Genomic DNA, 27,322 nt, shown 5'->3' on the forward strand with positions numbered 1-27,322 from the left:
GGGATTGGTAGAGTACCCCATATCGCCTGAACGTAGCTTCATTGTAGTCTTCATTTACCCACGTAACCTAACATTTTTTTTCATTCATGATTCATAAATTCCTGACAAATATGTAATGTAATAACTAGGCGATAACATGCAGAACACTTGCACAATAACAGCCCTCCACTGCAGTCAGTTGCCCTTGGGGTTGATGCACATATTTATACTAATTCCCTTTCCACCTCTACGCCCTGTAGAATACGGCTGAGTCCCATGAGTAAGTTCAGAGTCTCAGATCTAGAAATCCACTCCACGCTGAAAAACACTTCACTATACTTCTTCATTAATGTCACTTTAATCATTGCTACTAAAAACTTTACAGTTATTTAAATTCTAACTGCGATTTGCATGCAATGTGATGCTTTTCTTGACTCATGTCTGTTCAGACTACGGTCTGCCGAAGGGCCATTCAACCTACACCGCTCCGAAGCCATAACAAACGGCAGTAGATGCTATCCAAGTATCAAATAACATAACATATTGTCCTCCCTGAATAATGTTGTTTGTGAAAATGCAGTAGTCAATTTAGTCGTTTTTGCTGTGCTCGAAGAGGTAACCTCATGCCATTGGGACACCCATATTCCTCACTGATTGATTGCTTCCATGGCAAGCCTGTGGATTCAGCCAGAACAGAGTGGTCTATAGTGTAATGTGAGTTTTGTTAAGGTTCATCTTGAGGTGTTGTATATACCTCTAGAACCGCCACACCACGAGAAACTTTATTTTTGATGTTAATTTCCTATCCACTTTTTCAGTTTGAGGTGGATCTGTTTGTAGCCTGCATAGCGAACAAACATATAACTCTTGGACCGACTGAATGATACCAGAGTGTGATGAAATCAATTAAATGGAAGACGTGATACTGAAAGGAGGGATTGAATAGTGTAGGAAATCGGCCAGCAGTAGGATTTTAAAGGCAGATTTTCAGGATTGTATTGTATAGATCAATAAAAAGGTAAACCACTGTAAGCAGAGCCATGGATAGCACAGTAGGGTTAGATTATTAACCGTGTCTCTGTCCCGAGGATTCATTTATAAATCTTACTTTCCATAGAAAAAAACATTGACACCTTGGCAGTCAACTGGGCTAATAAAGGTGTGGTGGTAGCCATCCGCTACCTGTCTGAGCTGGTGAGGGTGAAGGAAAATAACAATTTCTGTGCTGTGTGCCCACCTAGGAAACTGGAAGCTGGGTACTGGTTTCGATCAACACACACAGCTGTTCAGCAGCGGATAAGTCTGGTCGGGTGGACTAGTTGAAAAGTGGGGGTGGGTCAGGGTGTCGACGATTATTTCTAAATATTGGCTCATATTTGAGTTTTTGTTTATGGTGTTGCCAAGGTGGCCTTCAGATTAGTTGGGATAGTCGCGCACTCAATCCTATTCACCTAGCCCTTCATGTGCATGGCACAGCAACTCTCCAGTGCCTGGACTCCAGATATGATTCTTAAAGGGGTAGTATTTTGCTCCCTATTTTTTTTTTTTTTTTAAGGTGAGCGTAAAATGTTTTGTGTAAACGTTAGTTCCCATTACGATTGGGTGTATTTTTAGGCAGTATTTCATGGGATTAAAAGATGCATTTTTTCCTTCAAGTTCCTCTTTAGGTCTGGCAGTATTAACGAGTGCTTCTTCCTGTGCCACTGCTCGACAGGTACCACGGATTTGAAAATGGCGTGTAGTGTTAGTGCGTGGAGTTGGGTGCAAGTGAAAGTGGCCGATACGCCTTTTACCCGGAGCCCTGTTTTGTTTACAGCGCCTGGCTGCTTTGGATCTTTCAGCACTTTACCACTAGAGACATTTTGAGATTGCGCCTTTTTCTGAGCAATCCTTAATGTACTGCTTCCCGATCTCTCCACGGGTGGGCCTTCAGTGACGCAAGTAACACAGGGAGCAGTGCACGTTCTGAATTCCCATTTTTGTTTTCTGGCCTGGAAACCCCGTGGCTTTTGATATTCACGTTTGCCTGCTCGCAGATTTCCAGGAAGGCATTCTCATGCAGTGTTTCAAGGACCTGGAGATAAATTGTTATCGGATAGTTAACAGAATGCAATTGTTTGGTTAAAAAAAGGAAAGATGTTTCTGTGAAGCCTTACTCTCTCTATTCCTCCACGAGCTCCTGCTTATCTTTACCAAGACAAATACGCACTTTGTGTCATTGGAAAATAAACAATTCAATTATGTCCAGTAGGCGAGTTTTATCTACCCTTCCAACAATATGCCTCACACTTTTGTATTTTGGCAGCATTGCGCTCCCACTCCTTTCCTCGGGTTTGGAGGGAGTAAAACCCAGAAGCGATAAAGAAGGCTTAGGTTACGCTTAAAGTTAGTCCTGCCTTTTTCTTGAACCTGTTGCATTTTGCATCTGAATCGCTCGTTAATGTAAAACAAGTGATGCCTGCTAAACGTTTGGGCAGAATACAAGAAGCCCACTGGGTTTCGAACATTTCTAAATTGCTTGGTCGCTGCATACCAGGTATAGCTAAAAATAGTATGGTGTGAGAGCTTTTACCTGTTTTGCATATGCACTCTGACTTGGAAGAGTTGCTACAGAGATCATATGAGCCTTTGGTGGAAGTTTAGGTTTTTGGTGGAATCTTTTGCACCAAAGGAGGTGTGTAGGTGCTTTTGCGGTGGAACACCTGAAGCAAAATGTTGCAAAGACGGGCAGTGTCTGTGCACCGGTGCCATTGCTAATCTCTGATGGGGCATCTATGATGGGATTTAGAGCCCAATCGGAGTATAGTTGACTTGAAACACTGAAGTTTGGCACTCCCATCTTAAAAAAAAAAGCCAACTTTTTTTCTTCTCTTTTTTTTCCTGTGGTCATCGTTCTGTTCAGATATGGTAAATCGTCACTTTCAGAATTGCCTACTTTATTCATCAGTCTTCAAGCATAGTCTTGACAAGATGTGTACAAGCCTGACTCCGTTGACCATATGCCTCTGAAAAGGAAAAACGTCATGTTGGGTTAGGTGTACATTACTTGCGCATCCTCATTTTACAGCCGCAAGTGCGGTCGATGTTTTTTTTCGCCACCTTTTGGTGGGTCCTGGAAGAGAAAGCACACAGTTGTGAAAGTTTACATTACTCACCCCTCCTTGACCTTGTCGCCTTCTGCTCAACTGCTGGTCCCTTCAGGAGGCTGTGGAACTTCTGGAACTTCTGCCGGCAGTTTTCCTCCTTCACCGACCCTGGTTGGTTTCTGAAGGAAAAGTACAAAGACAGGTAATGTAAGTGCACATTACTCACTCCTCTGTCGTTTGTCGTCGTCCGGCCCGTCGATCTCGTAGTCCCTCAGGAGGCTGTGGATCATCCGTCGGCAGGATTCAGTCGAAGTTTCCTTCTTCCCCACCACCAAGCGGTTCCTGGTAAACAGGAGCACATCTTTAACGCAGCACAGGATTCTCCAGCAGTCCTGGATGTTTCGCTGTGTGTGGGTCCCTGGGAACAAACCATTCAACACTGACTCAGCAGCGATGTTTGTTGTAGGGATCAGGTGCCCCAGCTCCGTGGACAGGTCCCTCATCAGGTCCCTGGCGTAGGTGCAGTCCCAGAAGAGGTGGTACTCCATCTCATCTGCTGTGCATCCCCTCGGGCAGGGGCAGTTCCTGAAGCTGTTCAGTCCTCTGACGTGCATGAAGGCTCACACTGGCAGACCCCCCCAAACCCCTGGATGGCCAACCAGGTGATGTCTTTGTGCTTGTTCGTCAGCCTCTTCTATGTGATGTTCCGCCGAACTCGCTCTGCAGTTGCTGAGGGTAGGGCACCGATCAACTTGCATATGTCCCTCTTGGGATCCGTGCATGGATGGCCCCCGTCTTCCACTGGTCTGGCGCAGCCGTCTCCAGTTGGAAGTCCGTCACAAACCTCTCTCCTTCTGCGTAGTACCAGGGTGCAGTCCAGTTGTATGGGCTTCTGATGTTCCACTCTCCCCACCCCAGTCTTCGCCAGACCGGGAGGAGGAAGAAGCGGGCCATCAGGAATCGCACGTGACTCAAGTCTCTGCTCTTCCAAAAGCCAACATAATTGCCCCACATGAAAGCCCACACCTTGCACAGTGAGATGGTTGATGATTCAGTTTGGTGAGTTGGGGTAAATTGACGCCCTCTCTGAATTATGCTGGTGTTTCTTCACCTGTAACTGCCTGTAAATGCCAACTTCATCACTTTGAGTACAGCACGTAATGCAGACCTTACGCAAAGTTTTATTTGGATTATGGCAAATTTTACACAATACCCTTAACAGACGAGGGGTAGAATGTGCTTGAATTTGCATAAATAAATCTGTGCATTTTGTTAACGCGTCCTGCCATGCCAAACTTGCAAGGATGGACTCGCCTTTTGTGAAAAAAGCTAATAAATTCTATTCACTGCCACCTACATCTAGCAGCTCTGCCTGGCCATAGTAGTTCTTCCCCTGACACACTAATAACACAGTGGCATTTTAGATCTCAACCCAACTGCATTCTGGTCTGAATACATGCATAAATAGATAAAAAGCTGACCTCGAAACGGAATATTTGTACACCACACATGCTAAACGGTACTGGTTGTGAGCTTCCCTGCCAGCATTGCAGTAGCCAGAACTATAAAGTGGTATTTTCGAAGCATTCATCTTGGTGTGCTGACCTTGATACATTGCACTCATTGTGGATTGTATGCATGCTTTAAGACTATGATTACCGGTTCACATCCATATTGTTGCTATAAGCCATTTCCCAGTATGTATTGCTCGACAATCTATAGCCGCATCTTCCGTTTTGATGCTTTAAGCACGTTGCCGTAAGCAAGGTACAATGAGAAATACAATTTACTTGATCTGTCTTCGTGTTTCCTCTGACATGGAACTAATGAACCAGGACTATTCAATGGATGTTATGGCAGGTGCTGTAAGTAGAGTTGTATAAACAAAAGGAAGGAATACTAGATGGTAATTGTTCAAGCACAGTTTCTGTTTTCAAATTTTAGAAAGCTTATAAATAGGGGTGTACCGAACTTCAACTTTGAGTCACTATTCTGCTTCGTCAGAATAGTTTCTGCCATAGTGACTCGAAGCCGAAGTCCACTTTCTATGATTAGCTGTCTTCTCCCTTCTGCCAATCATTGAGAGTGTGGCAGTGTCTAGGCTGCAGAAGCCAAATAAGCTATTTGCTTATTGGCTACGGCAGCCGGACCACAAAGGAAGCAGCCTCTACACGCGTTGAAATAGGAAGTGAGAGAAGGGAACAGTTCTTCGTTTCCTATGCCAACGCTGTGGACCAGCACACAGAGAGACCACTACCCAGGTAAGTTCAACCCCTTCCCACCCCTTCAACACGGTGAGGCCGCTGGAGTGTCCTGCACCTCCGCAGCCTCACTGAAATGGCAATCATTTCCGTCGGGCCACTGGTGCAAAGCCGGTGGCCTGACCTTTGTACAATTTTGGGGAGCGCTCCACTCTCCGGGAGCTACATCCAGACTCACGGGGCCGCCGGGGCACTTTGGCAACCCCGGCGACCTCAATTTGCTGAGTTCCACCTCACTCCCTCAACACAGTGAGGCCGCTGAGGTGTCCCGCACCCCCACGGCCTTACCGAAATGGCAATCTTTTGCATCAGCAAAAAACAGATGGGATGCCTCACGGAACCACTATTTAATCTAAATTATTTTGAGAAAGAAGGACCGTAAGCCACATAGGGGGCTGAAAGCAGAGGCTCAGTGTCGGCTATTCATATACCAACATAGTTTGTTATCAAATACTTTATTAAATTAGTGCGTATTTCCTTTAAAAAGACATACATACATATCACAAATAACAAATATTTGATTCTACAAAACTCAACATCACTTTTTATTTCAAATTCCATTAAAAAGATAGTACATCTATCAAAAGACAATCAAGTAATTTAATGTACATGGGGTAAACCCTTGGTTCAATGCAAAAAGAAAATGTGCAAACAATGAAACTGGTGAAAAAAGGCACACTAGGTATATTAAACTGTTAATTATGTTACTTGTATAGCATTTTCTCTAGTGGAATGATTTAGTTTTAGTGAAAATAAGCTTGGTCAAGTAACATAACTCAAAATAATTTAGATTAAATAGTGGTTCCGTGAGGCATCCCATTTGTTTTTTTGTTAACGAGTTTATCCCCAGATGCCCATGAACAAGGGGACCCCCACCCTCTGGTTTTCAATCATTTCCTTCAGGCCACTGGTGCAATGCCGATGGCACAAACTTATTTGTACAATTCGGGTGGCCGCTCAACTCTCCATGATCGGCCCCCAGACTCACAAGGCTGCTGGGACACTTGGTCCCTGCCCCAGCGGCTTCGAAAGTGTCTTGGGTGTTTTCTTTTGTGTTTCAAAATGTGCCATTTCTGACACTGTTTGTTGACTATTACTCAAGGAAGTGTTTTTTGATAAAATATGATGCGATAGAAATTGTGCATTTTAAAGAATATTCCTTCAGCAACACTGGTCAAAATGATTAGCCGCATAGCGAAGTAACTCATCGAACTGGCCCACCACATTGCCCCAAAAAGTCCCCAACTATGGCGCCAGAAAACTGGTCCACGCTAGCTTTGTGTTTTTGGTTCCAGGCTTGGATCTGGGGCCATCCGCTTGGCCTAAATATTGAAGCAGCCAGGGGGCGTTAAAACTTTCATGCCAGAGGGGAGGGATTTGTAAGGTGGTGTGGGGTGTGACAGGGGACAGCATTGGCCTCTGGTCAGTGCTGGGGGCTTGGGTTCTGGCAAAGGAGTAGAAGGGTGCACTCTCAGCTACTCACACATAACATAATATTTTACTTTTAGTCATATAACTGGCCAGAAAAGACACAGCACCAACCAAGGAAGCTCATCTCCTCCGAGACTGTCTTGCCATTCCGCCACCTTGATGCAAATCACTGCCTAGTGCCTACAATCCTGGTGAGTACTTTGGGGGTTTTACTATTCGGGGAAGCTTCAGGTGGGAGGTCAGCACTCGATGCTTAATCCATGATAAATTGAAGACTGCTATATTATGCTTGCCGCAGTCAGTGGATGTCAATTTAAATATCAGATTTTATTGGCATTTAGTTATTTAGTTTATAACATCATATAATAACAATCGTACAACACCACCTAGTTTCAATTATAACATTCCCCCCCCCGAGCCCCTCCTCCTAGCCATGGTTTGTTCATTTGCTACTGCATCAAGAATCGAAAGCTCTTTAAATCCCTTCACTCCCTGTTCAGGGTAGCTCTATTATGTACGCTAGAACATTGGGCGTGTCCACCTCCGCATTTCATTGTTCATCACAGGTAACCTGTCCTTTTGAGTACAGTCACTACCCCCGACCCCACCCCCCCTCAACAAGTCCATCCTGTAGTCGTTCCCCAATCTCATCAAGCAGACAGTCTGTATTTTTCAAAAAAGCGGAGCCACATTCCTTCAATGTTAGACCTGGATTCATCTGTTAGATGAGTTCCAAACTCCATATTGTGAATTGCACGGACCTTGGTGATCCACTCTTTCTCCCTTGGCATTATCAGCCTTTTCCATCTCTGTGCCTGGCAGCACCTAGCCGCCACCAACGTAACCAGAAACGTATGGCCTTGTGTTTCGCCGTGGTCCCCCTCCACATCAACCCCAAAGAGAAGAAGCCATGGGGACAGGGCTCTCCCTATCCTATCCACCCCCTTTATCTAGGACAGGACCTCTCCCCAATACGTCTGTACCACCGACCATTTCCACCACATGTGTACGTAGTCCCCCTTTCAGTGTGACACTCAGTATGGGCCGTATCCCTCCCTCATCCGTGCTATCCTCTGTGGGGGATAGTGCCATCTGTGCAGCAGTTTCAGGGCCTGATGTCGGTACTGGAGCGAGACAGTTGAGCGATTGGCCTGTCTGCACATAATGGTCCACCTCCTATCATGGATATCCTCACCTAGATCTTGCCCCCACTTCACCCGTGCGGGTGGAGGATCCCTCGGGCCCCCAGTAGCAGGAGTTTATAGTCTGGATATCGCTCTCTTGTATCCCTTCTGTGAATTCAGGAATTTCTCAAATTCTGTTAGTTCCCTCCTAATGGTATCACCCCATCTGTCTTCGGTGAGGGCCCTCTTTAGTTGCAAATAGTGAAAGGGTGAGAGGTTATTCAAGCCCAGGGCCTCCTCTAGCTCCTTTAGTGACATGAAAGTTCCTCCCACCCACAACTGTCCAACCCTGCTAAGACCAGCCTTGTACCACTGTTGGAACGCAAGTGGTTCTCCAATCCTGTCCCTGAGCGGGGGAGCCCAAATGCAACTCAAAGGTGGGGGCCATGTTGTGAGCCATCTATATTCACCTCCCTCCTTCCACACGGACCACAAAACGCCCAACACTGGGTGTTGCAGGACCCTCCCTGGGATGTGTCTCTTGGGGACCCGTAGCCATTTGTTGAATGTGACCGGGGCTAGGACCTCATTGTCCATTGCCACCCATTGATTCCCAGTCCCCGGAGTAAAGTGATCCACCAAGATCCTCAACTGAGACGCCCAATAATACATGTCTAGGTCCAGGAGTCCCACTATCCCTTCCTCCTTTGGCCTCGTCAATACTTTGTTGGAGATCCTGTGCTTTTTACCCGCCCAGAGGTAGCGTAACTGGGCCCGTTTGACTTCCATCAGAAATGGCTTGGGCACCGGTGTCGGGAGCATTTGAAACAGGAATTTGTCACGGATTACCATTTTCACCAAATTGAGGCATGCCATCCATGAGAATCCTAACCCTGCACACTGCTCAATATCCCGCTTCACCGCCGACCAAAGAGGGAGGAAGTTGCTGGCGAAGAGGTCCCCAGGGTTCTGCGTCACCTGAATCCCGAAGTAACAAAAATTGTGTCTCCGCATTCTAAAGGAGAGCCCCTCCACGTATTTCCCTTCAGTATCACCCTATCAAAGGCCTTTTCGGTTATCCAAAGATAACGGAAGAGCCCCCGTCCACCCGCACACCGCTCTAGATCAGCACGTGGCGGGTCTTTCGCATGCTGTCTGCTCCCTGCCTGTTCAGCGTGAATCCAACCTGATCCAGGTGGATCAGCCTGGGAAGGTATCTCTCCAGATGCATTGCCAGGACCCTGGCGAAGATCTTTGCGTCCACGTTTAGGAGGGAGATGGGCCTAGATGAACCGCATTCTGCCCGCCGGGTCCTTCCCTGGCTTGGGTATCACGGCGATCAGGCCCTGAAGGAATGTCGGTGGTATTGTCTTGCCCCCTAATCTGGTTGAACAACTTGGCCATTGGTTTCACCAGGATGGGTTGGTATTGTTTAAAAAAAGTTGCACCCAACCCCCCCCCCCCCCACACCCCCCCGGGGCCATCCGAGTCTTTAGCCTTTTAATGGCTCCGTTCACCTCCTCCAGGGCCTCTCGGTCTGAGTCCGTAAGTTTGGGAAGGAAGGGAGTGCCCAGCCTGAAAACTTTGGATGTCCTTTATCGACTCCCCCTCCCGTTTAGTGTACAGCTCTTTATAGAAAACCACAAAGCATTCTGCTACCTTCTCCCCCTCTTTACACATCCTCCCCCCTTTGTCTCCGATACCTCCCACACTCCTCTCCAACCTGCAACCTCTCGGTCTATGCGGCAGTAGGGTCCCCACCTGTCGTAATACCTCTGCCGCGTATACCTCATCTTCTTGACCACTTCCCCAATGAGAACCGTATGCTGTGCCTGCCTTTTATCCCGCATTTCCCCCAAGAGAGCCTCTCGATTCTCGCCTTTACAGGTGAGTCGTACCCGCATAGCTCTCAGTTCCTCGCGAAGCCTATCCCCAATCAATGTCCTTTCTCGCTTCCTTCGTGACCTCTCCGCAATGAAGAGGCCCCGAAAGGTGGCCTTCGCCACTTCCCACACTACCGTCATCCCATTATCGTTAATCTCAAAGTATGCCTCAATTTCTTCCCTCAGGAATTCTTTAAACCCTCATTAGGGTATCATTACAACGCCACCTATAATTTCTTGTGGCCCTTGGCAGTTGCCAGTCTACCGCCTGCAGCTGATGGTCCGACCAGGTGATAGCCTCCACACTCTGCACCTCAACCTCGCCCCCACCCTCCTCTGATATCAGTAAAAGGTTGATTCTTGTGTATGGTGCGGGGGAGAAGAAAGTGTAACCTCCTGGGCCCGGCCACGATTTACGCCACACGTCGACCCAGTAATATTCTGGCAAGAGGTCCCTCATAGCCAGCTTGTCTTTCGTAACCACTTTCACCCCCGTCCCCTTTGCCGACCACCAGTCAAGTCGAGTGTCGGCTATAAGGTTAAAGTCCCCACCTAGGACCATGGCTCCCTCTGCCCACCCATCCATTACCTTGAACACCTGGCGCAGGAACTTTATCTGGGGCATAGAGGGTGGCCAATGTGATCCGCATACCCTCGCACGTACACTTAATCCCCAGGAAACTCCCTCCACAGCCCCTCTTTGTCTCGACATCCATGAGGTGTAATGATTTGCCCAGGAGAAGCCCATCCCTTCCTTTTTAGAGGATTTATGGGAAGCCGAAAAGTTCCCCACGATTTCCTTCCCCTTTATTGTCGATTCCACCCCTTGTCTGTAATGTCTCCTGTAAAATTAAAAAAAAAAAGACCACTAATTTCTGTTTGCGGTACATGTTGCTAGTAAGGGACCGTTCATTTTATGAATTCGGGCCCTTAACGTTCAGCATACCCACCCGTCCTTCAACCATTATCATTGCTTACACTGTCCTCAAAAGCTTCCACGCGTCCTGCTCGGCTCGTGGCCTTCTGTAAACTGAAGATCCATGGCTTTACCCATCTAACCTCTCCCTTCCCTCCTCCTCACCTCCCTTCCCTCCTCCTCCTCCTACGTCCCGTCCCCTTTCCTCCATACTTATGGGACAGCTCTCCGTCCTGTGGGACGGCACCGGAGCACTTTGTAAAAAGCATCCAAATTATTCCCAAAATGTGTCCTTCCTCTTTCTTGCGCAGGACCCAGCACGTGGCCGTAACCCTGCCCACCTTGGCTCCGCCCTGCGCATCGCCCATCAGTCCTTTTCTCCGCTCGTTGGGGACTGGACGCACTTGCATCCTCAGAAGATTTTCTTCCTTTTTTCCTCTCTGGCTCTCGCTAGTGGCCGTTTACTAGTCTGTCTGTCGTTCAAACTAGACTTTCCAGATTGTTCATCGTGTCACCGTTGTTTCGCGAGGGAGGATCCCCATCCTCTTTGCTTAGTGTTTGGGTCCGGATCACCGTTGGGACTCCTGTTTTTACTGCGACTCCCTTTCGGTCCGGGCACTTCAACGTCGGTTGGAGCGGTGGGAGGAGGTGTTCCGACAAACTCCTCCATTGCATTTTCAGGCGTTCATCGACAAGAAGAAGAAATGCCCGGTAAGTTCTTTACTTTTCAGAGCACCCTGGCCGGGGGATACCTTTCCGGGTTCCTCTCGGGCCGGGAGGGGCGTTGATCGCTCCGTCACCGGGGTTCGCCCTGAGGTGCCCGTTGGCCCTAATGATTCTATCAGAGTTTTCTCTGAGGGTCTCCGTAAGGGGCCTGTGGATACCGGAGTACGCTCCGAGGCCCCTCCTTTGGGGGCTGTTTGTAGACCCAGTTCTACTGAGTTGTGGGGTACCGGAGCTCGCTCTGAGGCCTCTGTCGGCTTCCCTCAATAATAAGACCGGGGTGCGCCCCGAGGCCTTGGGGCTTGCTGTTACCGAACGGATGTTGGAGGCCCGCGCAGATGAGGCTGTTACCGGACCTGGGTCCGAGGTCCCTTGTCCAGAGGCTAAAGCTACCAACAGTTCTGAGAGGCCTGACAAGGCCTTGTTGGTGAAAGCGGTTTCTCACTGTTCTCGCTCCTGCGGTGATACCAGACCTGTTGAGGGGGCAAAGAAGCAAAGTTCTTCTTTTACCGGCAGTCACGAGGTCCTTCCTTCGAAGGCTGAGTTGGTGGTTGGTATGTCACAAAAACATTCCAGGCCTCACAGTGCTGGCTCTGCCGAGGTTCCTTATGTTAAGGCTAAAGTTAAGACCCCTGATCCATCGACGGGGACCCCTGCCTCACTTCCTCACATGCCGCATTTCCCCTCAGATGAGGACAAAATGGCGCCCGTTCCCGCCACGACCGCGGCGGCCATTTTAGGTGCTACCCCTACAACTACGCCATCGGCCTCAGGTGTAGGGTTTGGTCCCTTGGGTGAACATAGAGTCCCTTGTGCGCATCCTTATCAGCAAGTTTACGATTGGAACGCCCGGATGCCTCTTCCGCACAATGTTTTGTTGCCTGTGGGGTTGGCACCTTTTGATTTATGTGAATACGTCGGTGGAGGGGCCTATGTGGTGCCCTTCCTGTTACGTCCCTGGATTTGTCTACCTCATGAGAGGCCTCCTCAGGTTCCGAAACAGTCCCCGGAGGATGCCTTTTTCGGTAAATTTCAAACGCTTATGCGTACCGACCCAATGAGGGAATATTTCAAAGGGCTTTTCAGGGAGATATGTCTACCTGCACCCCCGGCTCCACCCGTTCCTCTGGTGGTTCCGCCGGCGCCTCCCTTGCCTACGGTGCCTTCCCCGATTCTTCCGCCTTTGCCTCCTTTGTCCCCAGTGGACAAGGCAGCGCCTGACACGGCTCAGCAGGATCCTGACCGGTCAGATGACGCCCAAGGCGATCAGGACAACGAGGACCTTCCCTGCTCTATTAGAGCTTTTCATGACCGGGTACTGGACATGATGAGTTTCTTAGATGTCCCGGTGCCCGAGGCACCCGCTCCGCAGGAGGGCGTGCTCTGTGGGGCGTTAACCCTGTCTCCCTTGGAGCGTACCGGCCTGTTCTTGCAGGAGGACGTTCTGGCCGAGGTCCGCAGAGTCTGGGAAAAGCCACACTCTGGACTTTTTGTCAATAAGAAAATTGATGCGAGCTGCATGCTGCATTCTTCGGAAGAGGTGGCCCTGTCGTCTTGTTCGCCTCCCTCCTCCACAGTGGTGGCTGCGGCCACTTTGCAGTCCAGGCCTGCAGAATCCTCTTCCACGACGGCTACTCAGGATCTGGGAAAGGAGGACAAGCTCCTAGACTCACTTGGGAGGAAAATCTTCGCCAACTCGGCCTTGCAGCTCAGGCAGGCCAACGCTGAATTGATTTTAGCGGGAGCTAACATGCAGATGTGGACAGAGTTTGAGGAGTTTATCCCGGTCGAGAAGCTGGAAGACTTCAGAGGTGGCCTATCCGACGCCAGGGTCTTGGCCCAGGATCTCCTGGAGGCTGCGGCTCATCACGTAGACACCTCGGCTCGGGGCCTTATGCTGGGGGTTGATACCTCACGGCAGGCGTGGCTGCATGCCACTAAATTTTCAAAGAAGTGCAGGACAAGGTGTTGGACCTTCCGTTCGATGTTAAGGAGCTCTTTCATTCTACAACAGATGTAGAGCTCACCAAGACGAAGGATGGCACTCGGACAGCTAAGTAGTCTGTCCTGGTTAAGGCCCCTTTCAAAACCCAGAGACTGTTGTCACAAAGTCGACCTTCCTCTGGCTTTAGGGGCTTCCTCGACTGCAAATCTCGCAGAGTGGATACCCCTGCGGGAATAACTGCAGTAGGCAACAGACGCAGTTTTTCTCCCGCTCTTCAGCCTCCTCCTCAGGTGGCACCGCTACCGATAAACCTACTAAATGAGGGTTTTCTGCGCTTGCACGAGACCCCGGTGGGAGGACGCATTGCGTCTCATTGGGAGGCGTGGCATACCATCACAGAAGACAGATGGGTCTTGTCAGTCGATCGGGCAGGCTTCCGCTTACTTCTACCCCCTACCCCGCGCCTCATCCCTCCTTTTCAGCTGTCGGGCTCGCCCTCCCTCAAAGCCGAAGTTCAGAAACTTCTGGACCTTAGAGCTGTAGAACCAGTTCCACTTGGTGAGCGAGGGGAGGGCTTCTACACCCGGCTGTTTACGGTGCCCAAACCCAACCAGGCTGGCCTGCGCACCATCCTAGACCTTTCCCAGTTCAATCTTTTCCTACCCCAAGAGAAATTCAAGATGATCACGCCCAGCCAGATACGCGCCTCCTTGCAGATGGGCGATTGGCTCAGCGTTGTGGATCTTCAGGACGCGTACATGCATATCCTGATTTGGAACCCACACAGGAGATCATCTTCCATGACTGTCTCGCAGGACCTGGGTTTTCGCTGGAACACGATCGACTGCATAGTGTACCTGACCGGGGACAGAATGGCGGATCTGTTGGCCACGTGTCGGATGTTTGCGCAGTCGGAGAGGATGTCGGCCTGGTGGTTCCAGAGGCCTCTGGGCCTCATGGCCTCGTGTGTACTGGCTCTTCCTCTTGCTCGCCTCAAGATGAGATGACCCAGATGGCTCTTCAGAGTTCCTGGTGTCAGGCTGTGGACCCGGATTCCATGAAAGACTTGGATTGGTGGTCATCTCCCAGCAACCTGTCGGTGGGTGCGGGGTTTCAGGACCCAGCCCCCGTGGTGACGATCATGACGGAATCCTCCCTTCTGGGGTGGGGTGCAATGTTAGATCTTCTTCAGGTCTGGGACCTCTGTTCGCCTCCAGGACAAGCTCCTGAACATAAATCATTTGGAGCTTCTGGCGATCTTTCTGGCACTCATGGCATTCAGACCGCTCATTGCCAACAATGTGGTGTCCGCATACGCACAGACAGTGTGGTGTCCGTGCGTATGCGGACACCATATTGTACGGACACTGAGTCTGTACTGTCTCCTGTGGCGAAGTGGGGGGCCCACGGCCTCCCTGCGCTAGGTATATCGTGGGGGGGGGTTCCGTTCCAGCCTCTGCTGGGTAGGACCTCTGTCTGGTTACCACTCTCAATGTAGGGTGAGCGTTTCAGTGGGAAGGTTGGTCTCCTGTCAACTGGTGTAGCTGTATATCACCCTAGGGGGGGGGGGGTTCGGGTTCCCGTCAACGTCGCTCCTGGGGCGGCCTTCGTCGTATCACTCAGCTGCTCAACAGATACTCCGGGGGGGCTGTGTTGAGACTGACTGCGTCTCCGTGGGTCATGCGGTGTAGACCGTCTCCTCGTTCATTCCCCCATGCAGCCACTCCGTGTCCCCCTGTTGAACCCTTTCGTCCTTCCCCCTGTGCGACTATGCCGACCTCTCCGGGTGCCATTATGTATTGTGCAGCTCACCTCACAGTCCAGCGGATGCAGGGCAGTTGGGCCTCCCGCCCCCTGCTTTTGCTAACTTTTAGCCATGAGACCCTCACTGTCCGTGCCCCAAGTCTAGATCTGGGGGCACCAGGCCCTGGGGAGTCTCCTCTGGCTATCAGCCCCGCACCAGCGTAAGCTCAGCTCTCCTCCACAGCTGTCGCGGTACAGATGTCCTTGAGTTGTTCCGCATGGGGGTGGGTATGTGGATCCCAGAACCTTCTTGTGTACATGGAGGCTTGTGTTCACCCCCTCATATAGTGCCCTCTGCGAGCTCCCGCGACGGCCCGTGCAGGGGGGGGGGGAAAAGTAGCCCTGGTTGATGTTCTGCTGCAATGAGTCTGTCCGCAGGGCCTTTACCCAATGTATGGGGCACCGAAAAGACAGTCACCAAAGTACCGGTACACTCAACATCGCGGCTCCTCGCTCACTCTCCAATTTAGATCACCCAGCAGTTGCAAGCTAGCCCCTCGATGTATGCAGTGCCACTGTTTCCTCCCCTCTTGTTAGACACCACCTGCTTCCAGTGTAAGGGCAAGCCTGTCCCTCCTGAGGGGTTACCTCATCTCCTACTTGTGTCGCTGGACAGTCTTCAGTCCCCCCCCCCCTCACTTACACATAGCGCTCCTCAATTGCGTCCAGTTGAGTGCCCCGGGGTTAGGCTGTCCCTCAGTGGCCCAGACCGGACCCTTCCTCTGCAGGCTGTTCCCCAGATGTCCCAGGGCCAGCGCCGGTCCCAGGCACCAAGTTAACTTTGCCTTCTCAGAGTGGGCCCCCCAGGCGAGTCATGGAGGCGGGGGGCCTGCAATCCATCCCTGTGGGGGCGTCTCCCCAAGCGCTCGCCGGGTCCTGTTTGTGTTGCCAGCAAGAGCAGGCAGGGGCGTGCTCTCGCGTCGGCCCGGTTCTCTGTGGCGAGAAGGTGCCGGCAATCCCTGAGGCTTCTCCCGGCCCACAGAGCATAGATGGTCCCGCCTCCACAGTGTCGCTGCAGCTGGTGTTCAACTTCCCACTGTCACTGCCTGCCGTGATGGAGGGCCAGGAACCGCTTCCACACTCCTCCGCCGTGGAGGACACACTCAGGGGGGATGTGTGCCCCTGGGCGGCCCAGTAAAGCCCAGAGCGCTCCTTCTACACGATGTTCTGTGTCCGCGCTCAGGGGCTCCGGCCCCCAGCACCTCACTGTGGTAATGGCTTGGCTCCTCCACATTCTCTTCCCTTTAATCTGGGTGCCTGGCACACTTCCCCCCCTCCCCCCTGAGTAACCCACCCCCCCCGCCGCTGCCGCAAACCACGCAGCCACTGGGGGAGGGGGGCACCTCGGGACCTCTGCGTTGCACGCATCAATAGGTCTCGGGTTCCGACGGCTCAGTATTGCGTTCTGAAGCGGAATACATCCCTTTCTCCGCTTTTCCTCCACTGATATCCCGGGGCTGGTTGCAGAGCTCGAGACTCGGGCAGCCATTTTGCTTGCTCCTCCTGGTGGCCTTCCGTCAGTGGATGTAGGTAATAGCCTCACAGTCCTGGCAATTTCAAGCATGGTTTTTGTCATTGAATGCTCTTATTTCCTTTTTACATCATTTTTTAGAAACATTTTTTAAATAAACTCGAATCCCGCTTCAGAGCCATCATTTGGTACAGCCCTGCCAAAACATACTCTTATGTTTGACTTTTGCTTTAAAAAAATGTGTCACCAGTACGAGATTCCGATTTATGTGAAGGCCCTCAAGCAACAGCTAGGAGACATGCCCAGCAGAAGCACTTTCCCTGGCCCAAAGCCGCAGAACCCCTCTTTGTCAGCATGAGTAGCACCTGGAGAAAACCAGCACTGTGTGGGATTACTTTTTCATTAAAATGGATAACTCCAAGGCGGTGTGTTCTGTGTGCTTTGCGGTTTTGTCTCGTGGTTCCGCAAACTCGAAACGGCGCAGCACATCGGCACTGACCAACCATCTGCGGTCCAAGCCTCACAATGACTATGTTCAATATGAAAGGAAAAAAGATGCTGTTGTAGGAAGAATCAACAGCAACGTGACTCCTGCAAAGTGCAAGAGGGCATGGTCCCATCTGTCCATTCAAGATTGTCTGGACAAAACAAGTGTGGCCTCGGGACCGCCCTTCCGCACACGCTGTGCATCGCAGTATTGTTGAAATGATGGCTTTACACTTGCAACCATTTTCTGTTGTTGAGGATGTAGGTTTTGTGAGTTTACTTCATAAATTGGATCCTAGGTACAAAGTACCATCACGTAAATATTTTTCAACTCGCATCATCCCTGACCTGTATAAAAAAGTGAGCCAGTTTATTGCTTCAGAGGTTCAGAGCGCTTAGAAAATGGTGTTTACTGTAGACCTTCGGACCTCTGATAATACAGTGAAATCTCTTTGAGCAGAACAGGACATTGGCTAGCCAGCAACATGAAAAGGCATGGAGTTTTGTTGCAGTGTGAGACTTTTGTTGGAAGTCATACCGGTGCCAAAATAGGCTTAGCATTCCAAGAAATGCTTGAAAGGTGGCAAATTAGCCATTCCAAAGTGCACGTGATTCTTCGTGATATTGCAGCTAACATGTGCAAGGCCTTCAGAGAAGCAGATTTTGTTGATGTCATGAACCATCTAGCCCCCAGAGCAATTCAGGTAACGTTGATTGGCAATGGACACTGAGTGGCAGGATGACGTAAGCACCAGTACATTGGCTGTGCTGCCCCTGCCAACATGGCTGCAGTGTAGGCACACATGCTGAGACTCTAGAGGGCTCCCGAGTTATCCATGGATGGTCTAGTGGAAAGGTGCAGCCCAGGGCTATAAAAACCCCACCCTGGGCCACACCCAATGCTTAGTGTTTTTTTCCCTCTGCACAAGCAAGTGGGGTAACGCTTGCCTGTGACTCCGGGCCCCACATGCCTGCAAGTATTCAGACTTCCTGCAGTTTCGCTGTGTAAACTGATCCCAGCTCCACAGTGCTTTGTTTGCTCTCCGGCCCCTTTGATTTCACTTAACCCGGATTGAGTGCTGTCATCAGGACCCTCAGAGTTTCATCGCAGCTGTCATCTGAAAGAGATGGTCACAACAGTGAGTCAGCTGCTGTTCACTTTAACGCCGCCCTGGAGCCCTTATACCCCAACTTGCCTTCAGAACCGGCATCCACGTCTGCTGCTTCTGACCCGCAGCACAAGCAGCATTCGTTTTCTTCATAGCTGTTACACAGCTGACAGCACTTTTCACAGCTGACGGCCCACAGCAACACCTGCATCAGCTGAAAGGAAATACAAAGGATTATTAAAAAGCCGCACATAACGCGCGCACCGCGTGTGATATTCTAAAGGACACAATAGACATTTCTTTATAAGAGAACCTGCGTTGCACGGACAATATTACAAACATTATCGGACACTACAGTGCCGCAGAGCATCGCAAAGAGAGACATTAACCTTACTTAAATGACTTCCCTTTAGGAAACATCTAGTGCGCCGCAGCAGGCCTGGGCCACTAACCTCCAGTGACGTAACTGGAACTGTTACTCTGCTTCTTGGGAGAAGCACTACAATACAAAGGTGAGCCCTGATTCTCCCCAGCCACTTAACTTAAGGGCACAGGGAGGGGAGGAGGGCTGGAGAGGAAAGGGTACCAGGCATTAATACCTTGCACTTGTTTATCCCGAAGCCTCAATAGCAGTTCCATCAATCTTCTTGCATCAGTGTGGGGTACAACCAAACCACACCCAACTGCACTGTTCATTGGGCAATTGCCTTTCAGCGTACCAGTGGGGGAAGGAGTGGTTTGGATCTACATCGTGAGCCAGCATCCCTCATCTCAGCTAGCGAATACCTTCCCGGTTGTGCGGTCCTGGCACTCTTGCAGGGCACCAGAGGTAAGCCTTAGTGTGGGGTGTTTTGCACACACCCTACAGCTTTGCATTCATGATGGCCTTTTTGAACAAAGATATGTGTCAGACATGTCATATGCAAGAAAACTTGTTGGCCCCTTCAAACATTCCAGTTTCGCCACTTCCCGCTTGCACGCACTGCAAAAAGATCTTGGTTTCCCTTAATTGCAGTTAATCCAAGATGTGTCAACACAGTGGCACTCGTCCTTTTTGAAGCTGGGGCGACTGGTAGGGTAGAGGCGGCCAATAAGTTAGTACTGTGCGCAGGACGATGGTGTCTAATCTTTCGGCCTGCCAGTGGCTTTTGGCAGAACATTTTTTATTTTTTTATTTTTTGGCACCCTTTGCAGAGCTCACAAAGGAGATTTTCTCCCATGCATCAAGCATCTCCTTGGTGGTTCCTGCTGTCAAAGCTTTAAGGTCCTACCTGAGCTCTGGTGAGGTTGGAGACACTGGTGTGAAGCTAGTGAAGCAAAACAAGAGGTGAAGGCTGGAAGGTTTAGAATAAATCTCAACCCTTGGCATTGCTCTGGGCAACCCTCCAGACTATCGTTCTTCGCCTGCCAAGCCATTACAAAAGGGGAAAGGCCATATGCAAATCGGGATTGGTCCCACCCCCAAAGGGGTAGTCCAGCCCAAACTGCTAGGTCACATCCCTTCTGCACAAGACAACAAGCATCCCCAGACATGTTACAGCCTTGTCACCCCGAGTGGGACGGGTATGGCCAGACGTGGGTCCTGTGCCTGCTGGGCCTAGAGACCCAAGCTACTCCTCACTGATGAGGTCCAACAAGGCTGAAACCTGTTTGGGGATGCTTGTGGTCTCGTGCAGAAGGGATGTGACCTAGCAGTTCCGGCTGGACTGCCCCTTTTGGGGTGGGACCAAGCCTGATTTGCATATGGTCTTTCCCCTTCTGTAATGGCTTGACAGGTGAAGAACGATGGTCTGGAGGGTTGCCCAGAGCAATGCCAGTGGGTAAGATTCAGTCTAAACCTTCCAGCCATCACCTCTTTGTTTTTGCGTGAAGCTAGTGAAAGAGTTATTGAAGGCTGTAGGGGCAAGGTTTAAAGACATTCAGGCTATACCGATCTACTATGTGGTGATGGGTATTGATCTGCCAAATCTGCCAAATCATTAACAATTTGAATGGATTGTGTCCTCCAATGTATTCCAACGTATTCCTCATCTTAGATATATTCGTCCAGCTTTAGCTGCTTCTGAAATCTTTTAGCGGAGTGTGGCGAGTGTTTCCCGTGTGGAGAGGCTTTTGAATTTATTTATTTATTTTTTTTTTGCCGAGCCGCGTTCAAGGAAGAGGAGGAGCCACCTTTTAAAAACGCCAGCCGCACCAAGCGTAGCGGAGTGTGGCGAGTGTTTCCCGTGTTCCCCGGTGGTCCGTGGCGGTCTGCGGGGAGGACTTTGGGCAGGACTTTGGCCTGTGGAAAAACGCCCAGTAAGAGTAGCTGCACACTGTAAAGAAATTGACTATTACCTATTGCCTATTGATCGGCGACTGCAGTACGAGCTGCAGCATGAGTCGCATAATGAGTCTGGGAGCCCCTCCAAATACACGTGCCCATCTGAAACGAGGCAAGCTAGCAGAACGAACGTTGTCGACCACTAAGGTAGCTGAGAAACCCACTACCCTACTACCAGCGGAGGTGGTGGACAGACTCTCTGACAGACTCTCTGAACTGGTGGAGAGAACGGAGATATCATCCACGCAGTCCCAGGGCCCACGACTCGCCTGCCTTAATTCCCACTCTCCTTGCTTTAGTCATCACGCAGACCCACGCACCCTAGAAAAAAGAGGTGGCTCCGTGATGAGGGGGGAGCGGTGGACTTACTGAGTATGCAGTATTTGACGACGGGCATAGTGAGAGAGCGAGTGGGTCGGAGAGCGAAAGTGAGAGTGAAAGTGAAAGGGAGTGCGGGTTGGACAATGAAGAAGACGATGATGGACTAGAAAAAACAGACGACGCACGAAAGGGCGAGCTTGAGTCACAGGAGTTGCAGGTGAATAAGAAACCGGTGGGAGTCCTGAACAGAACAGTAACTAAGATAAAGAGGCGGCTTACGCCAAAGGAAACAAATCAAATGGAAATCGAATCTAATAAAGACTGCCTCCTAGAGAATAACAGAACAAATGATTTAGTTGCAAACCAAGATGTGGGCTTTATTAATATACCCAAGACGATCGCCTGTGCAGCATTGAAGATCAAGTTTCACAAAATGCGAATGCAACGACCAAAAGGAGTGCACGGCGAAGGAGAAAACTAAGTGAATCATCATCCAATACAGACGACGAGGATAAGGCCAAAATAGACGATGCCTCAAAAAGAGCAGAGGCGTCTCTGAAGATGCTGGCATGGACAAAAGTCACCAATGTTAAAATTAAATATTAAAACAGGAAAATCAACAACCAACACATGCGAAGAAGACTCACTGGGAAAACACACGAGCCAGGGGGTAGTGTCAAATACACCCCGCCCTACAGGGGCTAAGAATGTGTGGTTAGAAGCAGAGGAAGGTGAAGTAAACGAAATAGGCTCCTCTGTGGCAAGGTGGAACGGAAAAGGACCACCTAGGGATTGCCGATCAAGTCCTAAAAAATCTGGTGGAGATGAACGCCAAATGTGCGAAAACAAGAACTGACCCGAATAGAGAAAATTGCGAAAGAATAGTTCCCCGAACCGCCCGGCAACAGCCCAAGGACAGAAACCTACAGGAAGTGATGAATTTGGAGGTCAACACTCCACACTTTGAATTAAGAAACCAGGAGATTGCGATCTCCCAAAAAAGGAATAGAAGAAGGCTAAGCCCGGCAGAGACATGGAAGGGATGCCCGAACGGTCTAAGGGTAGATCAAACCAGAGGGCATCTATCACTCCAAATCATTCGAGCGAATACCTTCAAGGCGCTGGATCTTTAGGGTCAGAAGACGAGGACACGTCAACAACAGTGTTAACTGATAATCACCCAAGCAAAAGCCCGGTCGAGCAGAAAGAACTGGAATTTCGACATGTGCTTAGTTTAAGTGTTGAGACGATTGTAGCAAAAATAAGTCCGCTACTGATGTCATCAACAACAATAGCGGTTGCTCCGCTAGTGAAATTATATGAAAATCTAAACGAGAGCCTCAAAGATCAAACAATGCTGATTGCTCTTTTGAATTCGAAAATTGTTAAACTAGAGATGGACCTGATAGAGATGACAGCCCAAGTCCACGCGACGAGAAATGGCAATGACATCACCTTAACAGCCTTAAGGGAGTCTCTAAAAAATACAGCTGAGGACAAGAGACTTCTAGCTGAGGTTGCGAAACAAGCCCTGGTACTCCTACAAAGAGAACATCTTGATAGAAGATCACCTACAGTACACGGAGCCTTTCAAAAACCTCATTTAAATGAGATACATGTGACCGAGAGACGTCATGCCGCTACCAACACAGTCATTGGAGAGCCTAATAAAAGTACAAAAGTAGTGAATCAGGAATCGAAGAGAACACAGAACTGCTGTTCCAATGTAGTGGTGGACATCACGTCAGAGATCTGTGACTGTCCAGTTAAAAGTCCAGAGAATAAAGAGATCAGAAAAAAAAACAGAGGGAATACTGATGCGACAGAAGACGTCTCCATAAAAAAAGGAAAGGCTAATGACAAGAAAGACAATTGAGGTCATAGAAGACACGCCCACGAAAGAAAAAGAAAAAGTTGACGAGATTTTTACAGGAATTGAGATGAGCACCTTGGAAAATGAAAAGAAGTCTGAAGCTGAGTGGTTCGTCTGAAGCGGAGTGGTTTGACATATTTGAGAAAGACAAAACAAAAGAGCGACCGGAGAAAAACTCGCAAAACAAGTCTGGTAATGCAAAAGTGAACACGAGCAAGAAAGAAACTAAAAATCAACAGAAGCAAAAGTTTCAAAATCCAAAAAGCTCAAAGAATTTCTTTCGAAATATTAAAGCCCTAAATATAACTGTGAATAATCCAGAGTCGATGGTATCAAAAAATAAAAAAAGGAGATCATGGTGTCATCGAAGAAGTGGAAAAGCAGAAGCCAGAACGGCAATCCATAAGTAGCAAGTCTCCAGCTAAACTAAACTTAATTGAGAAAAATCCAACGTCTGAAGAGAGGATTATAGATGAAGAAGTTGAGGAAGAAGCTGATGACGAAGAGTTGGTAAATTTGTCAACATATAGTGACCAAGATGTAGATGAACAAGAAGATGAGTCGTCAGATGAGAAAACTCAACAAAAGGCGGTAAAAGAGCATAAGACGGACAAGGAAATTCAAACTGGGAATAAAGAGGCAGGACTTAAAAGATGCTCGCCTCCAAAAGATACGGAACTGCCGAAAATGAAGTTGAATAAAGGAAAAAGAACGATTACTTGGCCGAAATCACTGGGGAAAGAGGAGCCGCCTAAAAAGAATAAAGATCTAAATGAGACAATCGGTCAAGTGTTCCTTACACTTGAAGAGAAACGGGCCTTGAGTTTGCATCAGAGGAAACTTGAAGAACAAAGACGCAACATTCATGGACTCTCAAAATGTGGTCCAGTCTGAGATGAAACAAATGCTGGGGGCTAAGAAAATAAGTTTAGGAGAAACAAAAACATCAGATACTGCCCCGAAGAATAATATAACAACTAAGAGAACGGATAAGGTTCATAAAGAAAAGTCATACAGGGTGCTGGTTGAGAAAATATAAAATAAGAAAAGCGATGCGCAGCTAAATAGATACACGATTCTGCAACTATTCCAAAAGATCCCGGTTCTCAGAACAATAAAGAGCCAACGAATAGACCGGGTCGAATTGATACCAGATGCCCTGCAGAAATTCGTGTTGCTCCATATTAACGAGAAAAAGGTGGCTGAGCAAGTCATAATGTGTGAAAGACAACTTTTTGATGCAGGCTATCAGGTTTATGAAGTTGATAATGCACTGGTGGAATTGGAGAGAGAAGATTCAATTGGCAAAATCAATCAGCCCGGTATTGAACCAAAAGATCAACAACAAATTATCCAAAAGGCCCAAAAAAAGTAAAGGAGAAGAAGCGTCGAGAAGATTAGAGGATGAAGAGGAAACGAGGCAGCAGTGGTTAAGTGAAGAGATACAGCTGAAAAAGATTAAAATAACAATAGAGAACCCACAAGAAGACAATGCTGCACTAATAGAAGACCCGTCAGATAATAGCGAAGAGGGCTTAGCCTGGAAATGGCTAGCCCCACCCCTGAATGGAGCAAAGAAGAGCTAATGGCTAGATGAAAGAACCAACTTGGTGATAACCTCTTGGAATACGAGAGGCTTCTCACATTTGGTGAACCAAATTCCAGAAATTATGACAAAGGCAGATCTCATTGTATTGCAGGAAACGTGGATAACGGAGATACCATGCATTGAGGGGTTCGAAATGGCGTTTAACCCAGCCATTAAAAAAACAAAAGGCCGCCCTATGACGGGTCAACTCACGTTAGTCAACAGGAAATGTGGGCTGCGAAGTAAGTCATCAAAAAACATATCACCCTATATACAATGGAGTTACATTGTATCTGAGCTCCAATCATCAGGGCTCCACGAAGCTTTTCATCTTATCAATGTGTATTGGAACTCAACAACAAAATTCCATCAAAAATTTGAAGATGATCTACTAGATGTAATTGATAATATCCTAACAGAAGACCCAAAAGCAAGAATGATAATGTGTGGAGACTTCAATATGAAACTGAGATCTCGCAGTCGACGGCGGTACAAAAATGCAGAGAGAGGATAAAATGTGACCGCTGGCTAGAAGAAACAGCTCAGAGAAACCTCATAATGATGAATGGAGTAACTGGTGGTGATATACCGGCGCAACCGACTTGGGAAAGAGGTACCCAAAGATCAATTCTAGACTACATCTTTATATCGGAGAATCTTCTGGCAGAAATGATCTCATTGAATGTACACACAACGGAACAAAGTGACCCTCATATTGTAGCAGTTGAATGGAACAAAAATAAATTAGAGAAAAGGGAACAATGGAGACACGAAATATCGGTAATCACGGGCCGAAATAGATTGCGGATGGGAAAGAAGGACATTGTGTCAGTAACCAATCAGCTCCAACAATACCAAGAGCTGAGCTCATCCGTTTCAATCGAATACCAACAGTTCCTTGAAGTTTACAAAACGAAAAAGTGGCCTTCCTTGAACAGACCGGGATTTCAAAAACACCAATATGATCCAGAGGTGACTAAAAGAAAAAGAGAATTAAGGAAGGCAATAAGGATAATCCTTTCATCAAAAACCAGCGATGGAAAAAGTCAAATAAAAAGGATAAAAAACCGATATAACTGGTGTAAACAACATAGATCGAGATTGGAACAAAGAGCTGCTGAGGTGATCCTGAAAGCACTAAATCAAAGGAATTCGAGAGGCTTTTGGGCCATACTAAATGATACACAGAGCACGGAAAAAGCACTATTGACAAGCGCAGTACAAGAAAAAGAGTGGGGAAAGCACTACACTGAGCTATTCAAAAAAAGGAAAAGGGGAAGTCTGACAAAGATGGACACAAGCCAACCCTGGACATTAGAAATAGCGAGAGACGACATTAGAACAATTATCCGAAAAAGTAATGCGTCACGCTCAGCAGGCCCAGATGGCTTGTCAAATGCAGACTTAAAAGGAAATGTAGATGAATGGACAGAGTTCTGCTATACCCTGTTCACTGTGATAACAAAAGAAGGCAGAATCCCAACAAATTGGAAACAGGGGATCATAGTGCCGATCTTTAAGAAAGGCATTCGATCCGATCCGGCGAATTACAGGCCAATAGCACTACTCGATGTACTAGGAAAAGTGTTTGCATCGTTATTATTACAACACCTAAGTGCGTGGATTCGGAACAAGAAATCTTTGACAAACGCCAGTCGGGATTTGTCAAGGGAGTCGGCTGTAGTGTTAACATGCTAATGTTAAATCTCTTGAAAATCGACGCAATAAGAACTGGCCAAAAGATATATCTGGCATTTATCGATATGGCAAATGCCTTCGATGGAGTCGATAGAGAAAGCCTATGGTCGAAACTAGAAAAAAAAGGGTGCAATACATGTCTACTCCAGGCGATAAATGATCTTTACTCTGAAACTTCGATCCAAGTGAGGTTTGACAAAGAAGGAAATCTAACAAGACCAATACCGACCGAGAGGGGTGTCAAACAAGGATGCCCACTAGGAGCTACACTTTTCAATTTTTACATTGCTGATGTAGGACCCGCACTAGCATCGGTGGTGTCGTTTCCACCATCTATAAATGGAGTTGAGATAAATCATATTCTATACGCAGATGACATGGTAATTTTGGACCGCACTCCCATTGGTTTACAACGAAAACTAACGGCTCTCAGAACATTTACTGAAGACCTGGGGCTAGAGATCAATGCTGCGAAATCCGAAATTCTGGTGTTGGAAATCCAAAAATCAGAAGTTATCATGGTATGTAGGACCAAAAAATATACATAAGTTACCCTATACGAGATATCTAGGAACCATCATTAATTCCAGCATAAATGATGAGCCAATGTTGAGAAAGCTATTACATAGTTGCAAGCAGCTCACAACGCAAGGTAACATCATACAGAAAAAATACCGGAAATTTACGTACAATCCCGTAAGAAGATTCTATCAAGGAAAAGTGACCCCAATCCTTACGTATGGAGCTGAAAATATGTTCGGGGTTGATCACAAGGTATGGTCATGATGTGAAGGAGTCTTTTGGAAGAAAATACTGCAAGTTCCTCAAGGAACGCCAACGGCCTGTGTGCTGTACGAAGTAGGGGTTTCATCACTCAATGCACGGATTGCCTGGAACAAGTTGGCCCTGTTTAGAAAAACGCACGCAGAAGCAAACTTACCATCTGTCAAAATTTTGAGTCAAAAGAAGAGTACAAGGCAATCTGCATTAGATGAATGGAAGAGCCAGTGCAAAGAGATTCTTGCACAGGTGGGGTCGGATGAGCAAACGCTATGGCAGAACCCCGACCTGGTGAAAAAGAAATTATTAGATCTAGACTGGATCCAAGTATGTGAGAAAAGAGCGGCACAAAAATATATGAATAATGTACCATCAGAAGCCAAAAAACATAACATACTTGCAAACTATTTAATGCTATCACCGTGCAAACGACTAAGAAAATTATACCTGAAGTTCGGATTAAATATCTTCGAAACAAAAGAAGTGCTAATTTGGAGAAGGTCAATTGAAACAAGTAACTCC

At 48.3% G+C, this 27,322-nt stretch overlaps 1 protein-coding gene across 4 annotated transcripts in view; it reads left to right on the forward strand.

The window, feature by feature from the left end:
• Positions 1-27,322, forward strand: part of SLC7A1 (solute carrier family 7 member 1) — a 552,639-nt gene that overhangs the window by 159,989 nt on the left and 365,328 nt on the right. For 2 of the 4 annotated variants that reach the window (XM_069640689.1, XM_069640690.1), the window contains exon 3: positions 6,835-6,948. The exons of the other annotated variants lie outside the window; for them this stretch is intronic. The gene's annotated coding sequence lies outside the window, so the exon portion shown is untranslated. The remainder of the gene's footprint in view (positions 1-6,834; positions 6,949-27,322) is intronic. 4 annotated transcript variants of the gene reach the window in all.

Source organism: Ambystoma mexicanum, chromosome 7q (genome assembly GCF_040938575.1).
Source record: "Ambystoma mexicanum isolate Mex_15411 chromosome 7q, UKY_AmexF1_1, whole genome shotgun sequence".
Taxonomy (NCBI): Eukaryota; Metazoa; Chordata; class Amphibia; order Caudata; family Ambystomatidae; genus Ambystoma; species Ambystoma mexicanum.